This window comes from Palaemon carinicauda, chromosome 11 (assembly GCF_036898095.1).
Source record: "Palaemon carinicauda isolate YSFRI2023 chromosome 11, ASM3689809v2, whole genome shotgun sequence".
Lineage (NCBI taxonomy): Eukaryota > Metazoa > Arthropoda > Malacostraca > Decapoda > Palaemonidae > Palaemon > Palaemon carinicauda.
Genome location: NC_090735.1, coordinates 128097207 through 128115502, shown reverse-complemented (window position 1 = coordinate 128115502; position 18296 = coordinate 128097207). Strand labels below are relative to the sequence as shown.

Below are 18296 nucleotides of genomic sequence, written 5' to 3'. Positions count from 1 at the left end.
TTTTCACACTTCCTTTCTACTGTCGAGGGGATTTTCTCTTCATTCTTTTCACACTTCCTTTCTACTGTCGAGGGGATTTTCTCTTCATTCTTTTCACACTTCCTTTCTACTGTCGAGGGGATTTTCTCTTCATTCTTTTCACACTTCCTTTCTACTGTCGAGGGGATTTTCTCTTCATTCTTTTCACACTTCCTTTCTACTGTCGAGGGGATTTTCTCTTCATTCTTTTCACACTTCCTTTCTACTGTCGAGGGGATTTTCTCTTCATTCTTTTCACACTTCCTTTCTACTGTCGAGGGGATTTTCTCTTCATTCTTTTCACACTTCCTTTCTACTGTCGAGGGGATTTTCTCTTCATTCTTTTCACACTTCCTTTCTACTGTCGAGGGGATTTTCTCTTCATTCTTTTCACACTTCCTTTCTACTGTCGAGGGGATTTTCTCTTCATTCTTTTCACACTTCCTTTCTACTGTCGAGGGGATTTTCTCTTCATTCTTTTCACACTTCCTTTCTACTGTCGAGGGGATTTTCTCTTCATTCTTTTCACACTTCCCTTTCTACTGTCGAGGGGATTTTCTCTTCATTCTTTTCACACTTCCTTTCTACTGTCGAGGGGATTTTCTCTTCATTCTTTTCACACTTCCCTTCTACTGTCGAGGGGATTTTCTCTTCATTCTTTTCACACTTCCCTTTCTACTGTCGAGGGGATTTTCTCTTCATTCTTTTCACACTTCCCTTCTACTGTCGAGGGGATTTTCTCTTCATTCTTTTCACACTTCCCTTCTACTGTCGAGGGGATTTTCTCTTCATTCTTTTCACACTTCCCTTCTACTGTCGAGGGGATTTTCTCTTCATTCTTTTCACACTTCCCTTCTACTGTCGAGGGGATTTTCTCTTCATTCTTTTCACACTTCCCTTTCTACTGTCGAGGGGATTTTCTCTTCATTCTTTTCACACTTCCCTTCTACTGTCGAGGGGATTTTCTCTTCATTCTTTTCACACTTCCCTTCTACTGTCGAAGGGGATTTTCTCTTCATTCTTTTCACACTTCCCTTCTACTGTCGAGGGGATTTTCTCTTCATTCTTTTCACACTTCCCTTCTACTGTCGAGGGGATTTTCTCTTCATTCTTTTCACACTTCCCTTCTACTGTCGAAGGGGATTTTCTCTTCATTCTTTTCACACTTCCCTTCTACTGTCGAGGGGATTTTCTCTTCATTCTTTTCACACTTCCCTTCTACTGTCGAGGGGATTTTCTCTTCATTCTTTTCACACTTCCCTTCTACTGTCGAAGGGGATTTTCTCTTCATTCTTTTCACACTTCCCTTCTACTGTCGAGGGGATTTTCTCTTCATTCTTTTCACACTTCCCTTCTACTGTCGAGGGGATTTTCTCTTCATTCTTTTCACACTTCCCTTCTACTGTCGAAGGGGATTTTCTCTTCATTCTTTTCACACTTCCCTTCTACTGTCGAGGGGATTTTCTCTTCATTCTTTTCACACTTCCCTTCTACTGTCGAGGGGATTTTCTCTTCATTCTTTTCACACTTCCCTTCTACTGTCGAAGGGATTTTCTCTTCATTCTTTTCACACTTCCCTTCTACTGTCGAGGGGATTTTCTCTTCATTCTTTTCACACTTCCCTTCTACTGTCGAGGGGATTTTCTCTTCATTCTTTTCACACTTCCCTTCTACTGTCGAAGGGATTTTCTCTTCATTCTTTTCACACTTCCCTTCTACTGTCGAAGGGGATTTTCTCTTCATTCTTTTCACACTTCCCTTCTACTGTCGAGGGGATTTTCTCTTCATTCTTTTCACACTTCCCTTCTACTGTCGAGGGGATTTTCTCTTCATTCTTTTCACACTTCCCTTCTACTGTCGAGGGGATTTTCTCTTCATTCTTTTCACACTTCCCTTCTACTGTCGAGGGGATTTTCTCTTCATTCTTTTCACACTTCCCTTCTACTGTCGAGGGGATTTTCTCTTCATTCTTTTCACACTTCCCTTCTACTGTCGAGGGGATTTTCTCTTCATTCTTTTCACACTTCCCTTCTACTGTCGAGGGGATTTTCTCTTCATTCTTTTCACACTTCCCTTCTACTGTCGAGGGGATTTTCTCTTCATTCTTTTCACACTTCCCTTCTACTGTCGAGGGGATTTTCTCTTCATTCTTTTCACACTTCCCTTCTACTGTCGAGGGGATTTTCTCTTCATTCTTTTCACACTTCCCTTCTACTGTCGAGGGGATTTTCTCTTCATTCTTTTCACACTTCCCTTCTACTGTCGAGGGGATTTTCTCTTCATTCTTTTCACACTTCCCTTCTACTGTCGAGGGGATTTTCTCTTCATTCTTTTCACACTTCCCTTCTACTGTCGAGGGGATTTTCTCTTCATTCTTTTCACACTTCCCTTCTACTGTCGAGGGGATTTTCTCTTCATTCTTTTCACACTTCCCTTCTACTGTCGAGGGGATTTTCTCTTCATTCTTTTCACACTTCCCTTCTACTGTCGAGGGGATTTTCTCTTCATTCTTTTCACACTTCCCTTCTACTGTCGAGGGGATTTTCTCTTCATTCTTTTCACACTTCCCTTCTACTGTCGAGGGGATTTTCTCTTCATTCTTTTCACACTTCCCTTCTACTGTCGAGGGGATTTTCTCTTCATTCTTTTCACACTTCCCTTCTACTGTCGAGGGGATTTTCTCTTCATTCTTTTCACACTTCCCTTCTACTGTCGAGGGGATTTTCTCTTCATTCTTTTCACACTTCCCTTCTACTGTCGAGGGGATTTTCTCTTCATTCTTTTCACACTTCCCTTCTACTGTCGAGGGGATTTTCTCTTCATTCTTTTCACACTTCCCTTCTACTGTCGAGGGGATTTTCTCTTCATTCTTTTCACACTTCCCTTCTACTGTCGAGGGGATTTTCTCTTCATTCTTTTCACACTTCCCTTCTACTGTCGAGGGGATTTTCTCTTCATTCTTTTCACACTTCCCTTCTACTGTCGAGGGGATTTTCTCTTCATTCTTTTCACACTTCCCTTCTACTGTCGAGGGGATTTTCTCTTCATTCTTTTCACACTTCCCTTCTACTGTCGAGGGGATTTTCTCTTCATTCTTTTCACACTTCCCTTCTACTGTCGAGGGGATTTTCTCTTCATTCTTTTCACACTTCCCTTCTACTGTCGAGGGGATTTTCTCTTCATTCTTTTCACACTTCCCTTCTACTGTCGAGGGGATTTTCTCTTCATTCTTTTCACACTTCCCTTCTACTGTCGAGGGGATTTTCTCTTCATTCTTTTCACACTTCCCTTCTACTGTCGAGGGGATTTTCTCTTCATTCTTTTCACACTTCCCTTCTACTGTCGAGGGGATTTTCTCTTCATTCTTTTCACACTTCCCTTCTACTGTCGAGGGGATTTTCTCTTCATTCTTTTCACACTTCCCTTCTACTGTCGAGGGGATTTTCTCTTCATTCTTTTCACACTTCCCTTCTACTGTCGAGGGGATTTTCTCTTCATTCTTTTCACACTTCCCTTCTACTGTCGAGGGGATTTTCTCTTCATTCTTTTCACACTTCCCTTCTACTGTCGAGGGGATTTTCTCTTCATTCTTTTCACACTTCCCTTCTACTGTCGAGGGGATTTTCTCTTCATTCTTTTCACACTTCCCTTCTACTGTCGAGGGGATTTTCTCTTCATTCTTTTCACACTTCCCTTCTACTGTCGAGGGGATTTTCTCTTCATTCTTTTCACACTTCCCTTCTACTGTCGAGGGGATTTTCTCTTCATTCTTTTCACACTTCCCTTCTACTGTCGAGGGGATTTTCTCTTCATTCTTTTCACACTTCCCTTCTACTGTCGAGGGGATTTTCTCTTCATTCTTTTCACACTTCCCTTCTACTGTCGAGGGGATTTTCTCTTCATTCTTTTCACACTTCCCTTCTACTGTCGAGGGGATTTTCTCTTCATTCTTTTCACACTTCCCTTCTACTGTCGAGGGGATTTTCTCTTCATTCTTTTCACACTTCCCTTCTACTGTCGAGGGGATTTTCTCTTCATTCTTTTCACACTTCCCTTCTACTGTCGAGGGGATTTTCTCTTCATTCTTTTCACACTTCCCTTCTACTGTCGAGGGGATTTTCTCTTCATTCTTTTCACACTTCCCTTCTACTGTCGAGGGGATTTTCTCTTCATTCTTTTCACACTTCCCTTCTACTGTCGAGGGGATTTTCTCTTCATTCTTTTCACACTTCCCTTCTACTGTCGAGGGGATTTTCTCTTCATTCTTTTCACACTTCCCTTCTACTGTCGAGGGGATTTTCTCTTCATTCTTTTCACACTTCCCTTCTACTGTCGAGGGGATTTTCTCTTCATTCTTTTCACACTTCCCTTCTACTGTCGAGGGGATTTTCTCTTCATTCTTTTCACACTTCCCTTCTACTGTCGAGGGGATTTTCTCTTCATTCTTTTCACACTTCCCTTCTACTGTCGAGGGGATTTTCTCTTCATTCTTTTCACACTTCCCTTCTACTGTCGAGGGGATTTTCTCTTCATTCTTTTCACACTTCCCTTCTACTGTCGAGGGGATTTTCTCTTCATTCTTTTCACACTTCCCTTCTACTGTCGAGGGGATTTTCTCTTCATTCTTTTCACACTTCCCTTCTACTGTCGAGGGGATTTTCTCTTCATTCTTTTCACACTTCCCTTCTACTGTCGAGGGGATTTTCTCTTCATTCTTTTCACACTTCCCTTCTACTGTCGAGGGGATTTTCTCTTCATTCTTTTCACACTTCCCTTCTACTGTCGAGGGGATTTTCTCTTCATTCTTTTCACACTTCCCTTCTACTGTCGAGGGGATTTTCTCTTCATTCTTTTCACACTTCCCTTCTACTGTCGAGGGGATTTTCTCTTCATTCTTTTCACACTTCCCTTCTACTGTCGAGGGGATTTTCTCTTCATTCTTTTCACACTTCCTTCTACTGTCGAGGGGATTTTCTCTTCATTCTTTTCACACTTCCCTTCTACTGTCGAGGGGATTTTCTCTTCATTCTTTTCACACTTCCCTTCTACTGTCGAGGGGATTTTCTCTTCATTCTTTTCACACTTCCTTCTACTGTCGAAGGGATTTTCTCTTCATTCTTTTCACACTTCCTTCTACTGTCGAAGGGATTTTCTCTTCATTCTTTTCACACTTCCTTCTACTGTCGAAGGGATATTCTCTTCATTCTTTTCACACTTCCTTCTACTGTCGAAGGGATTTTCTCTTCATTCTTTTCACACTTCCTTCTACTGTCGAAGGGATATTCTCTTCATTCTTTTCACACTTCCTTCTACTGTCGAAGGGATATTCTCTTCATTCTTTTCACACTTCCTTCCTACTGTCGAAGGGATATTCTCTTCATTCTTTTCACACTTCCTTCCTACTGTCGAAGGGATATTCTCTTCATTCTTTTCACACTTCCTTCCTACTGTCGAAGGGATATTCTCTTCATTCTTTTCACACTTCCTTTCTACTGTCGAAGGGATATTCTCTTCATTCTTTTCACACTTCCTTCTACTGTCGAAGGGATATTCTCTTCATTCTTTTCACACTTCCTTTCTCCTGTCGAAGGGATATTCTCTTCATTCTTTTCACACTTCCTTTCTACTGTCGAAGGGATATTCTCTTCATTCTTTTCACACTTCCTTTCTCCTGTCGAAGGGATATTCTCTTCATTCTTTTCACACTTCCTTTCTCCTGTCGAAGGGATATTCTCTTCATTCTTTTCACACTTCCTTTCTCCTGTCGAAGGGATATTCTCTTCATTCTTTTCACACTTCCTTTCTCCTGTCGAAGGGATATTCTCTTCATTCTTTTCACACTTCCCCTTTCTCCTGTCGAAGGGATATTCTCTTCATTCTTTTCACACTTCCTTTCTCCTGTCGAAGGGATTTTCTCTTCATTCTTTTCACACTTCCTTTCTCCTGTCGAAGGGATATTCTCTTCATTCTTTTCACACTTCCCCTCTCCTGTCGAAGGGATATTCTCTTCATTCTTTTCACACTTCCTTTCTCCTGTCGAAGGGATATTCTCTTCATTCTTTTCACACTTCCTTCCTACTGTCGAAGGGATATTCTCTTCATTCTTTTCACACTTCCTTCCTACTGTCGAAGGGATATTCTCTTCATTCTTTTCACACTTCCTTCCTACTGTCGAAGGGATATTCTCTTCATTCTTTTCACACTTCCTTCCTACTGTCGAAGGGATATTCTCTTCATTCTTTTCACACTTCCTTCCTACTGTCGAAGGGATATTCTCTTCATTCTTTTCACACTTCCTTCCTACTGTCGAAGGGATATTCTCTTCATTCTTTTCACACTTCCTTCCTACTGTCGAAGGGATATTCTCTTCATTCTTTTCACACTTCCTTCCTACTGTCGAAGGGATATTCTCTTCATTCTTTTCACACTTCCTTCCTACTGTCGAAGGGATATTCTCTTCATTCTTTTCACACTTCCTTCCTACTGTCGAAGGGATATTCTCTTCATTCTTTTCACACTTCCTTCCTACTGTCGAAGGGATATTCTCTTCATTCTTTTCACACTTCCTTCCTACTGTCGAAGGGATATTCTCTTCATTCTTTTCACACTTCCTTCCTACTGTCGAAGGGATATTCTCTTCATTCTTTTCACACTTCCTTCCTACTGTCGAAGGGATATTCTCTTCATTCTTTTCACACTTCCTTCCTACTGTCGAAGGGATATTCTCTTCATTCTTTTCACACTTCCTTCCTACTGTCGAAGGGATATTCTCTTCATTCTTTTCACACTTCCTTCCTACTGTCGAAGGGATATTCTCTTCATTCTTTTCACACTTCCTTCCTACTGTCGAAGGGATATTCTCTTCATTCTTTTCACACTTCCTTCCTACTGTCGAAGGGATATTCTCTTCATTCTTTTCACACTTCCTTCCTACTGTCGAAGGGATATTCTCTTCATTCTTTTCACACTTCCTTCCTACTGTCGAAGGGATATTCTCTTCATTCTTTTCACACTTCCTTTCTACTGTCGAAGGGATATTCTCTTCATTCTTTTCACACTTCCTTTCTACTGTCGAAGGGATATTCTCTTCATTCTTTTCACACTTCCTTTCTACTGTCGAAGGGATTTCTCTTCATTCTTTTCACACTTCCTTTCTACTGTCGAAGGGATTTCTCTTCATTCTTTTCACACTTCCTTTCTACTGTCGAAGGGATTTCTCTTCATTCTTTTCACACTTCCTTTCTACTGTCGAAGGGATTTCTCTTCATTCTTTTCACACTTCCTTTCTACTGTCGAAGGGATTTCTCTTCATTCTTTTCACACTTCCTTTCTACTGTCGAAGGGATTTCTCTTCATTCTTTTCACACTTCCTTTCTACTGTCGAAGGGATTTCTCTTCATTCTTTTCACACTTCCTTTCTACTGTCGAAGGGATTTCTCTTCATTCTTTTCACACTTCCTTTCTACTGTCGAAGGGATTTCTCTTCATTCTTTTCACACTTCCTTTCTACTGTCGAAGGGATTTTCTCTTCATTCTTTTCACACTTCCTTTCTACTGTCGAAGGGATTTTCTCTTCATTCTTTTCACACTTCCTTTCTACTGTCGAAGGGATTTTCTCTTCATTCTTTTCACACTTCCTTTCTACTGTCGAAGGGATTTTCTCTTCATTCTTTTCACACTTCCTTTCTACTGTCGAAGGGATTTTCTCTTCATTCTTTTCACACTTCCTTTCTACTGTCGAAGGGATTTTCTCTTCATTCTTTTCACACTTCCTTTCTACTGTCGAAGGGATTTTCTCTTCATTCTTTTCACACTTCCTTTCTACTGTCGAAGGGATTTTCTCTTCATTCTTTTCACACTTCCTTTCTACTGTCGAAGGGATTTTCTCTTCATTCTTTTCACACTTCCTTTCTACTGTCGAAGGGATTTTCTCTTCATTCTTTTCACACTTCCTTTCTACTATCGAAGGGATTTTCTCTTCATTCTTTTCACACTTCCTTTCTACTGTCGAAGGGATTTTCTCTTCATTCTTTTCACACTTCCTTTCTACTATCGAAGGGATTTTCTCTTCATTCTTTTCACACTTCCTTTCTACTGTCGAAGGGATTTTCTCTTCATTCTTTTCACACTTCCCTTTCTACTGTCGAGGGATTTTCTCTTCATTCTTTTCACACTTCCTTTCTACTGTCGAGGGATTTTCTCTTCATTCTTTTCACACTTCCTTTCTACTATCGAGGGGATTTTCTCTTCATTCTTTTCACACTTCCTTTCTACTGTCGAAGGGATTTTCTCTTCATTCTTTTCACACTTCCCTTTCTACTGTCGAAGGGATTTTCTCTTCATTCTTTTCACACTTCCCTTTCTACTGTCGAGGGGATTTTCTCTTCATTCTTTTCACACTTCCCTTTCTACTGTCGAAGGGATTTTCTCTTCATTCTTTTCACACTTCCCTTTCTACTATCGAGGGATTTTCTCTTCATTCTTTTCACACTTCCCTTTCTACTGTCGAGGGATTTTCTCTTCATTCTTTTCACACTTCCCTTTCTACTATCGAAGGGATTTTCTCTTCATTCTTTTCACACTTCCCTTTCTACTGTCGAAGGGATTTTCTCTTCATTCTTTTCACACTTCCCTTTCTACTGTCGAAGGGATTTTCTCTTCATTCTTTTCACACTTCCTTTCTACTATCGAAGGGATTTTCTCTTCATTCTTTTCACACTTCCTTTCTACTGTCGAAGGGATTTTCTCTTCATTCTTTTCACACTTCCCTTTCTACTATCGAAGGGATTTTCTCTTCATTCTTTTCACACTTCCTTTCTACTATCGAAGGGATTTTCTCTTCATTCTTTTCACACTTCCTTTCTACTATCGAAGGGATTTTCTCTTCATTCTTTTCACACTTCCTTTCTACTATCGAAGGGATTTTCTCTTCATTCTTTTCACACTTCTTCTACTATCGAAGGGATTTTCTCTTCATTCTTTTCACACTTCCTTTCTACTATCGAAGGGATTTTCTCTTCATTCTTTTCACACTTCCTTTCTACTATCGAAGGGATTTTCTCTTCATTCTTTTCACACTTCCTTTCTACTGTCGAAGGGATTTTCTCTTCATTCTTTTCACACTTCCTTTCTACTATCGAAGGGATTTTCTCTTCATTCTTTTCACACTTCCTTTCTACTATCGAAGGGATTTTCTCTTCATTCTTTTCACACTTCCTTTCTACTATCGAAGGGATTTTCTCTTCATTCTTTTCACACTTCCTTTCTACTATCGAAGGGATTTTCTCTTCATTCTTTTCACACTTCCTTTCTACTGTCGAAGGGATTTTCTCTTCATTCTTTTCACACTTCCTTTCTACTGTCGAAGGGATTTTCTCTTCATTCTTTTCACACTTCCTTTCTACTGTCGAAGGGATTTTCTCTTCATTCTTTTCACACTTCCTTTCTACTGTCGAAGGGATTTTCTCTTCATTCTTTTCACACTTCCTTTCTACTATCGAAGGGATTTTCTCTTCATTCTTTTCACACTTCCTTTCTACTATCGAGGGATTTTCTCTTCATTCTTTTCACACTTCCTTTCTACTGTCGAAGGGATTTTCTCTTCATTCTTTTCACACTTCCTTTCTACTATCGAGGGGATTTTCTCTTCATTCTTTTCACACTTCCTTTCTACTATCGAGGGATTTTCTCTTCATTCTTTTCACACTTCCTTTCTACTGTCGAGGGGATTTTCTCTTCATTCTTTTCACACTTCCTTTCTACTGTCGAGGGGATTTTCTCTTCATTCTTTTCACACTTCCTTTCTACTGTCGAAGGGATTTTCTCTTCATTCTTTTCACACTTCCTTTCTACTGTCGAGGGGATTTTCTCTTCATTCTTTTCACACTTCCTTTCTACTGTCGAGGGGATTTTCTCTTCATTCTTTTCACACTTCCTTTCTACTGTCGAGGGGATTTTCTCTTCATTCTTTTCACACTTCCTTTCTACTGTCGAGGGGATTTTCTCTTCATTCTTTTCACACTTCCTTTCTACTGTCGAGGGGATTTTCTCTTCATTCTTTTCACACTTCCTTTCTACTGTCGAAGGGGATTTTCTCTTCATTCTTTTCACACTTCCTTTCTACTGTCGAAGGGGATTTTCTCTTCATTCTTTTCACACTTCCTTTCTACTGTCGAAGGGGATTTTCTCTTCATTCTTTTCACACTTCCTTTCTACTGTCGAAGGGGATTTTCTCTTCATTCTTTTCACACTTCCTTTCTACTGTCGAAGGGGATTTTCTCTTCATTCTTTTCACACTTCCTTTCTACTGTCGAAGGGGATTTTCTCTTCATTCTTTTCACACTTCCTTTCTACTGTCGAAGGGGATTTTCTCTTCATTCTTTTCACACTTCCTTTCTACTGTCGAAGGGATTTTCTCTTCATTCTTTTCACACTTCCTTCTACTGTCGAAGGGGATTTTCTCTTCATTCTTTTCACACTTCCTTTCTACTGTCGAAGGGGATTTTCTCTTCATTCTTTTCACACTTCCTTTCTACTGTCGAAGGGATTTTCTCTTCATTCTTTTCACACTTCCTTTCTACTGTCGAAGGGATTTTCTCTTCATTCTTTTCACACTTCCTTTCTACTGTCGAGGGATTTTCTCTTCATTCTTTTCACACTTCCTTTCTACTGTCGAAGGGATTTTCTCTTCATTCTTTTCACACTTCCTTTCTACTATCGAAGGGATTTTCTCTTCATTCTTTTCACACTTCCTTTCTACTATCGAAGGGATTTTCTCTTCATTCTTTTCACACTTCCTTTCTACTATCGAAGGGATTTTCTCTTCATTCTTTTCACACTTCCTTTCTACTATCGAAGGGATTTTCTCTTCATTCTTTTCACACTTCCTTTCTACTATCGAAGGGATTTTCTCTTCATTCTTTTCACACTTCCTTTCTACTATCGAAGGGATTTTCTCTTCATTCTTTTCACACTTCCCTTTCTACTATCGAAGGGATTTTCTCTTCATTCTTTTCACACTTCCTTTCTACTATCGAAGGGATTTTCTCTTCATTCTTTTCACACTTCCCTTTCTACTATCGAAGGGATTTTCTCTTCATTCTTTTCACACTTCCTTTCTACTATCGAAGGGATTTTCTCTTCATTCTTTTCACACTTCCCTTTCTACTATCGAAGGGATTTTCTCTTCATTCTTTTCACACTTCCTTTCTACTATCGAAGGGATTTTCTCTTCATTCTTTCACACTTCTTTCTACTATCGAAGGGATTTTCTCTTCATTCTTTTCACACTTCCTTTCTACTATCGAAGGGATTTTCTCTTCATTCTTTTCACACTTCCTTTCTACTATCGAAGGGATTTTCTCTTCATTCTTTTCACACTTCCTTTCTACTATCGAAGGGATTTTCTCTTCATTCTTTTCACACTTCCTTTCTACTATCGAAGGGATTTTCTCTTCATTCTTTTCACACTTCTTTCTACTATCGAAGGGATTTTCTCTTCATTCTTTTCACACTTCCTTTCTACTATCGAAGGGATTTTCTCTTCATTCTTTTCACACTTCCCTTTCTACTATCGAAGGGATTTTCTCTTCATTCTTTTCACACTTCCTTTCTACTATCGAAGGGATTTTCTCTTCATTCTTTTCACACTTCCTTTCTACTATCGAAGGGATTTTCTCTTCATTCTTTTCACACTTCCTTTCTACTATCGAAGGGATTTTCTCTTCATTCTTTTCACACTTCCTTTCTACTATCGAAGGGATTTTCTCTTCATTCTTTTCACACTTCTTTCTACTATCGAAGGGATTTTCTCTTCATTCTTTTCACACTTCCTTTCTACTATCGAAGGGATTTTCTCTTCATTCTTTTCACACTTCTTTCTACTATCGAAGGGATTTTCTCTTCATTCTTTTCACACTTCTTTCTACTATCGAAGGGATTTTCTCTTCATTCTTTTCACACTTCCTTTCTACTATCGAAGGGATTTTCTCTTCATTCTTTTCACACTTCCTTTCTACTATCGAAGGGATTTTCTCTTCATTCTTTTCACACTTCCTTTCTACTATCGAAGGGATTTTCTCTTCATTCTTTTCACACTTCTTTCTACTATCGAAGGGATTTTCTCTTCATTCTTTTCACACTTCTTTCTACTATCGAAGGGATTTTCTCTTCATTCTTTTCACACTTCCTTTCTACTATCGAAGGGATTTTCTCTTCATTCTTTTCACACTTCCTTTCTACTATCGAAGGGATTTTCTCTTCATTCTTTTCACACTTCCTTTCTACTATCGAAGGGATTTTCTCTTCATTCTTTTCACACTTCCCTTTCTACTATCGAAGGGATTTTCTCTTCATTCTTTTCACACTTCCCTTTCTACTATCGAAGGGATTTTCTCTTCATTCTTTTCACACTTCTTTCTACTATCGAAGGGATTTTCTCTTCATTCTTTCACACTTCTTTCTACTATCGAAGGGATTTTCTCTTCATTCTTTTCACACTTCCCTTTCTACTATCGAAGGGATTTTCTCTTCATTCTTTTCACACTTCTTTCTACTATCGAAGGGATTTTCTCTTCATTCTTTCACACTTCCCTTTCTACTATCGAAGGGATTTTCTCTTCATTCTTTTCACACTTCCTTTCTACTATCGAAGGGATTTTCTCTTCATTCTTTCCACGGTTTCTTTCTACTATCGAAGGGATTTTCTCTTCATTCTTTCACACGGTTCTTTCTACTATCGAAGGGATTTTCTCTTCATTCTTTTCACACTTCTTTCTACTATCGAGGGATTTTCTCTTCATTCTTTTCACACTTCCTTTCTACTATCGAAGGGATTTTCTCTTCATTCTTTTCACACTTCTTTCTACTATCGAAGGGATTTTCTCTTCATTCTTTTCACACTTCTTTCTACTATCGAAGGGATTTTCTCTTCATTCTTTTCACACTTCCCTTTCTACTATCGAAGGGATTTTCTCTTCATTCTTTTCACACTTCTTTCTACTATCGAAGGGATTTTCTCTTCATTCTTTTCACACTTCCTTTCTACTATCGAAGGGATTTTCTCTTCATTCTTTTCACACTTCCTTTCTACTATCGAAGGGATTTTCTCTTCATTCTTTCACACTTCTTTCTACTATCGAAGGGATTTTCTCTTCATTCTTTTCACACTTCCTTTCTACTATCGAAGGGATTTTCTCTTCATTCTTTTCACACTTCTTTCTACTATCGAAGGGATTTTCTCTTCATTCTTTTCACACTTCCTTTCTACTATCGAAGGGATTTTCTCTTCATTCTTTTCACACTTCCTTTCTACTATCGAAGGGATTTTCTCTTCATTCTTTTCACACTTCCTTTCTACTATCGAAGGGATTTTCTCTTCATTCTTTTCACACTTCCCTTTCTACTATCGAAGGGATTTTCTCTTCATTCTTTTCACACTTCCCTTTCTACTATCGAAGGGATTTTCTCTTCATTCTTTTCACACTTCCTTTCTACTATCGAAGGGATTTTCTCTTCATTCTTTTCACACTTCCCTTTCTACTATCGAAGGGATTTTCTCTTCATTCTTTCACACTTCCCTTTCTACTATCGAAGGGATTTTCTCTTCATTCTTTTCACACTTCCCTTTCTACTATCGAAGGGATTTTCTCTTCATTCTTTTCACACTTCCTTTCTACTATCGAAGGGATTTTCTCTTCATTCTTTTCACACTTCCCTTTCTACTATCGAAGGGATTTTCTCTTCATTCTTTTCACACTTCCTTTCTACTATCGAAGGGATTTTCTCTTCATTCTTTTCACACTTCCCTTTCTACTATCGAAGGGATTTTCTCTTCATTCTTTTCACACTTCCCTTTCTACTATCGAAGGGATTTTCTCTTCATTCTTTCACACTTCCCTTTCTACTATCGAAGGGATTTTCTCTTCATTCTTTTCACACTTCCTTTCTACTATCGAAGGGATTTTCTCTTCATTCTTTTCACACTTCCTTTCTACTATCGAAGGGATTTTCTCTTCATTCTTTTCACACTTCCCTTTCTACTATCGAAGGGATTTTCTCTTCATTCTTTTCACACTTCCCTTTCTACTATCGAAGGGATTTTCTCTTCATTCTTTTCACACTTCCTTTCTACTATCGAAGGGATTTTCTCTTCATTCTTTTCACACTTCCCTTTCTACTATCGAAGGGATTTTCTCTTCATTCTTTTCACACTTCCTTTCTACTATCGAAGGGATTTTCTCTTCATTCTTTTCACACTTCCTTTCTACTATCGAAGGGATTTTCTCTTCATTCTTTTCACACTTCCTTTCTACTATCGAAGGGATTTTCTCTTCATTCTTTTCACACTTCCTTTCTACTATCGAAGGGATTTTCTCTTCATTCTTTTCACACTTCCTTTCTACTATCGAAGGGATTTTCTCTTCATTCTTTTCACACTTCTTTCTACTATCGAAGGGATTTTCTCTTCATTCTTTTCACACTTCCTTTCTACTATCGAAGGGATTTTCTCTTCATTCTTTTCACACTTCCTTTCTACTATCGAAGGGATTTTCTCTTCATTCTTTTCACACTTCCTTTCTACTATCGAAGGGATTTTCTCTTCATTCTTTTCACACTTCCTTTCTACTATCGAAGGGATTTTCTCTTCATTCTTTTCACACTTCCTTTCTACTATCGAAGGGATTTTCTCTTCATTCTTTCACACTTCCTTCTACTATCGAAGGGATTTTCTCTTCATTCTTTTCACACTTCCTTTCTACTATCGAAGGGATTTTCTCTTCATTCTTTTCACACTTCCTTTCTACTATCGAAGGGATTTTCTCTTCATTCTTTTCACACTTCCTTTCTACTATCGAAGGGATTTTCTCTTCATTCTTTTCACACTTCCTTTCTACTATCGAAGGGATTTTCTCTTCATTCTTTCACACTTCCTTTCTACTATCGAAGGGATTTTCTCTTCATTCTTTTCACACTTCCTTTCTACTATCGAAGGGATTTTCTCTTCATTCTTTTCACACTTCCTTTCTACTATCGAAGGGATTTTCTCTTCATTCTTTCACACTTCCTTTCTACTATCGAAGGGATTTTCTCTTCATTCTTTTCACACTTCCTTTCTACTATCGAAGGGATTTTCTCTTCATTCTTTTCACACTTCCTTTCTACTATCGAAGGGATTTTCTCTTCATTCTTTTCACACTTCCTTTCTACTATCGAAGGGATTTTCTCTTCATTCTTTTCACACTTCCTTTCTACTATCGAAGGGATTTTCTCTTCATTCTTTTCACACTTCCTTTCTACTATCGAAGGGATTTTCTCTTCATTCTTTTCACACTTCCTTTCTACTATCGAAGGGATTTTCTCTTCATTCTTTTCACACTTCCTTTCTACTATCGAAGGGATTTTCTCTTCATTCTTTTCACACTTCCTTTCTACTATCGAAGGGATTTTCTCTTCATTCTTTTCACACTTCCTTTCTACTATCGAAGGGATTTTCTCTTCATTCTTTTCACACTTCCTTTCTACTATCGAAGGGATTTTCTCTTCATTCTTTTCACACTTCCTTTCTACTATCGAAGGGATTTTCTCTTCATTCTTTTCACACTTCCTTTCTACTATCGAAGGGATTTTCTCTTCATTCTTTTCACACTTCCTTTCTACTATCGAAGGGATTTTCTCTTCATTCTTTTCACACTTCCTTTCTACTATCGAAGGGATTTTCTCTTCATTCTTTTCACACTTCCTTTCTACTATCGAAGGGATTTTCTCTTCATTCTTTTCACACTTCCTTTCTACTATCGAAGGGATTTTCTCTTCATTCTTTTCACACTTCCTTTCTACTATCGAAGGGATTTTCTCTTCATTCTTTTCACACTTCCTTTCTACTATCGAAGGGATTTTCTCTTCATTCTTTTCACACTTCCTTTCTACTATCGAAGGGATTTTCTCTTCATTCTTTTCACACTTCCTTTCTACTATCGAAGGGATTTTCTCTTCATTCTTTTCACACTTCCTTTCTACTATCGAAGGGATTTTCTCTTCATTCTTTTCACACTTCCTTTCTACTATCGAAGGGATTTTCTCTTCATTCTTTTCACACTTCCTTTTTCTACTATCGAAGGGATTTTCTCTTCATTCTTTTCACACTTCCTTTCTACTATCGAAGGGATTTTCTCTTCATTCTTTTCACACTTCCTTTCTACTATCGAAGGGATTTTCTCTTCATTCTTTTCACACTTCCTTTCTACTATCGAAGGGATTTTCTCTTCATTCTTTTCACACTTCCTTTCTACTATCGAAGGGATTTTCTCTTCATTCTTTTCACACTTCCTTTCTACTATCGAAGGGATTTTCTCTTCATTCTTTTCACACTTCCTTTCTACTATCGAAGGGATTTTCTCTTCATTCTTTTCACAGTTCCTTTCTACTATCGAAGGGATTTTCTCTTCATTCTTTTCACACTGTTTTTTCTACTATCGAAGGGATTTTCTCTTCATTCTTTTCACACTTCCTTTCTACTATCGAAGGGATTTTCTCTTCATTCTTTTCACACTTCCTTTCTACTATCGAAGGGATTTTCTCTTCATTCTTTCCACGGTTTCTTTCTACTATCGAAGGGATTTTCTCTTCATTCTTTTCACAGTTCCTTTCTACTATCGAAGGGATTTTCTCTTCATTCTTTTCACAGTTCCTTTCTACTATCGAAGGGATTTTCTCTTCATTCTTTCCACAGTTCCTTTCTACTATCGAAGGGATTTTCTCTTCATTCTTTCACACGGTTCCTTTCTACTATCGAAGGGATTTTCTCTTCATTCTTTTCACACGTTCCTTTCTACTATCGAAGGGATTTTCTCTTCATTCTTTTCACAGTTCCTTTCTACTATCGAAGGGATTTTCTCTTCATTCTTTTCACAGTTCCTTTCTACTATCGAAGGGATTTTCTCTTCCTTTTCACACTTCCTTTCTACTATCGAAGGGATTTTCTCTTCATTCTTTTCACACTTCCTTTCTACTATCGAAGGGATTTTCTCTTCATTCTTTTCACACTTCCTTTCTACTGTCGAAGGGAATTTTCTCTTCATTCTTTCACACTTCCTTTCTACTATCGAAGGGATTTTCTCTTCATTCTTTTCACACTTCCTTTCTACTGTCGAAGGAATTTTCTCTTCATTCTTTTCACACTTCCTTTCTACTATCGAAGGGATTTTCTCTTCATTCTTTCCACTGTTTCTTTCTACTATCGAAGGGATTTTCTCTTCCTTCTTTTCACACTTCCTTTCTACTATCGAAGGGATTTTCTCTTCATTCTTTCACACTTCCTTTCTACTATCGAAGGGATTTTCTCTTCATTCTTTTCACACTTCCTTTCTACTGTCGAAGGATTTTCTCTTCATTCTTCCACTGTTTCTTTCTACTATCGAAGGGATTTTCTCTTCCTTCTTTTCACACTTCCTTTCTACTGTCGAAGGGATTTTCTCTTCATTCTTTTCACAGTTCCTTTCTACTATCGAAGGGATTTTCTCTTCATTCTTTTCACACTTCCTTTCTACTATCGAAGGGATTTTCTCTTCATTCTTTTCACACTTCCTTTCTACTATCGAAGGGATTTTCTCTTCATTCTTTCCACTGTTTCTTTCTACTATCGAAGGGATTTTCTCTTCCTTCTTTTCACACTTCCTTTCTACTGTCGAAGGGATTTTCTCTTCATTCTTCCACTGTTTCTTTCTACTATCGAAGGGATTTTCTCTTCCTTCTTTTCACACTTCCTTTCTACTGTCGAAGGGATTTTCTCTTCATTCTTTCCACTGTTTCTTTCTACTATCGAAGGGATTTTCTCTTCATTCTTTTCACACTTCCTTTCTACTGTCGAAGGAATTTTCTCTTCATTCTTTCCACTGTTTCTTTCTACTATCGAAGGGATTTTCTCTTCATTCTTTTCACACTTCCTTTCTACTATCGAAGGGATTTTCTCTTCCTTCTTTTCACACTTCCTTTCTACTGTCGAAGGAATTTTCTCTTCATTCTTTCCACTGTTTCTTTCTACTATCGAAGGGATTTTCTCTTCCTTCTTTTCACACTTCCTTTCTACTGTCGAAGGAATTTTCTCTTCATTCTTTCCACTGTTTCTTTCTACTATCGAAGGGATTTTCTCTTCATTCTTTTCACACTTCCTTTCTACTATCGAAGGGATTTTCTCTTCATTCTTTTCACACTTCCTTTCTACTGTCGAAGAGATTTTCTCTTCATTCTTTCCACTGTTTCTTTCTACTATCGAAGGGATT

General features: G+C 38.4%; 1 protein-coding gene across 1 annotated transcript in view; it reads right to left on the bottom strand.

Annotated features, from left to right (window-relative positions):
* LOC137649477 (triadin-like) overlaps positions 1-18296 on the bottom strand; it is a 57699-nt gene that overhangs the window by 16516 nt on the left and 22887 nt on the right. The window lies entirely within an intron of this gene.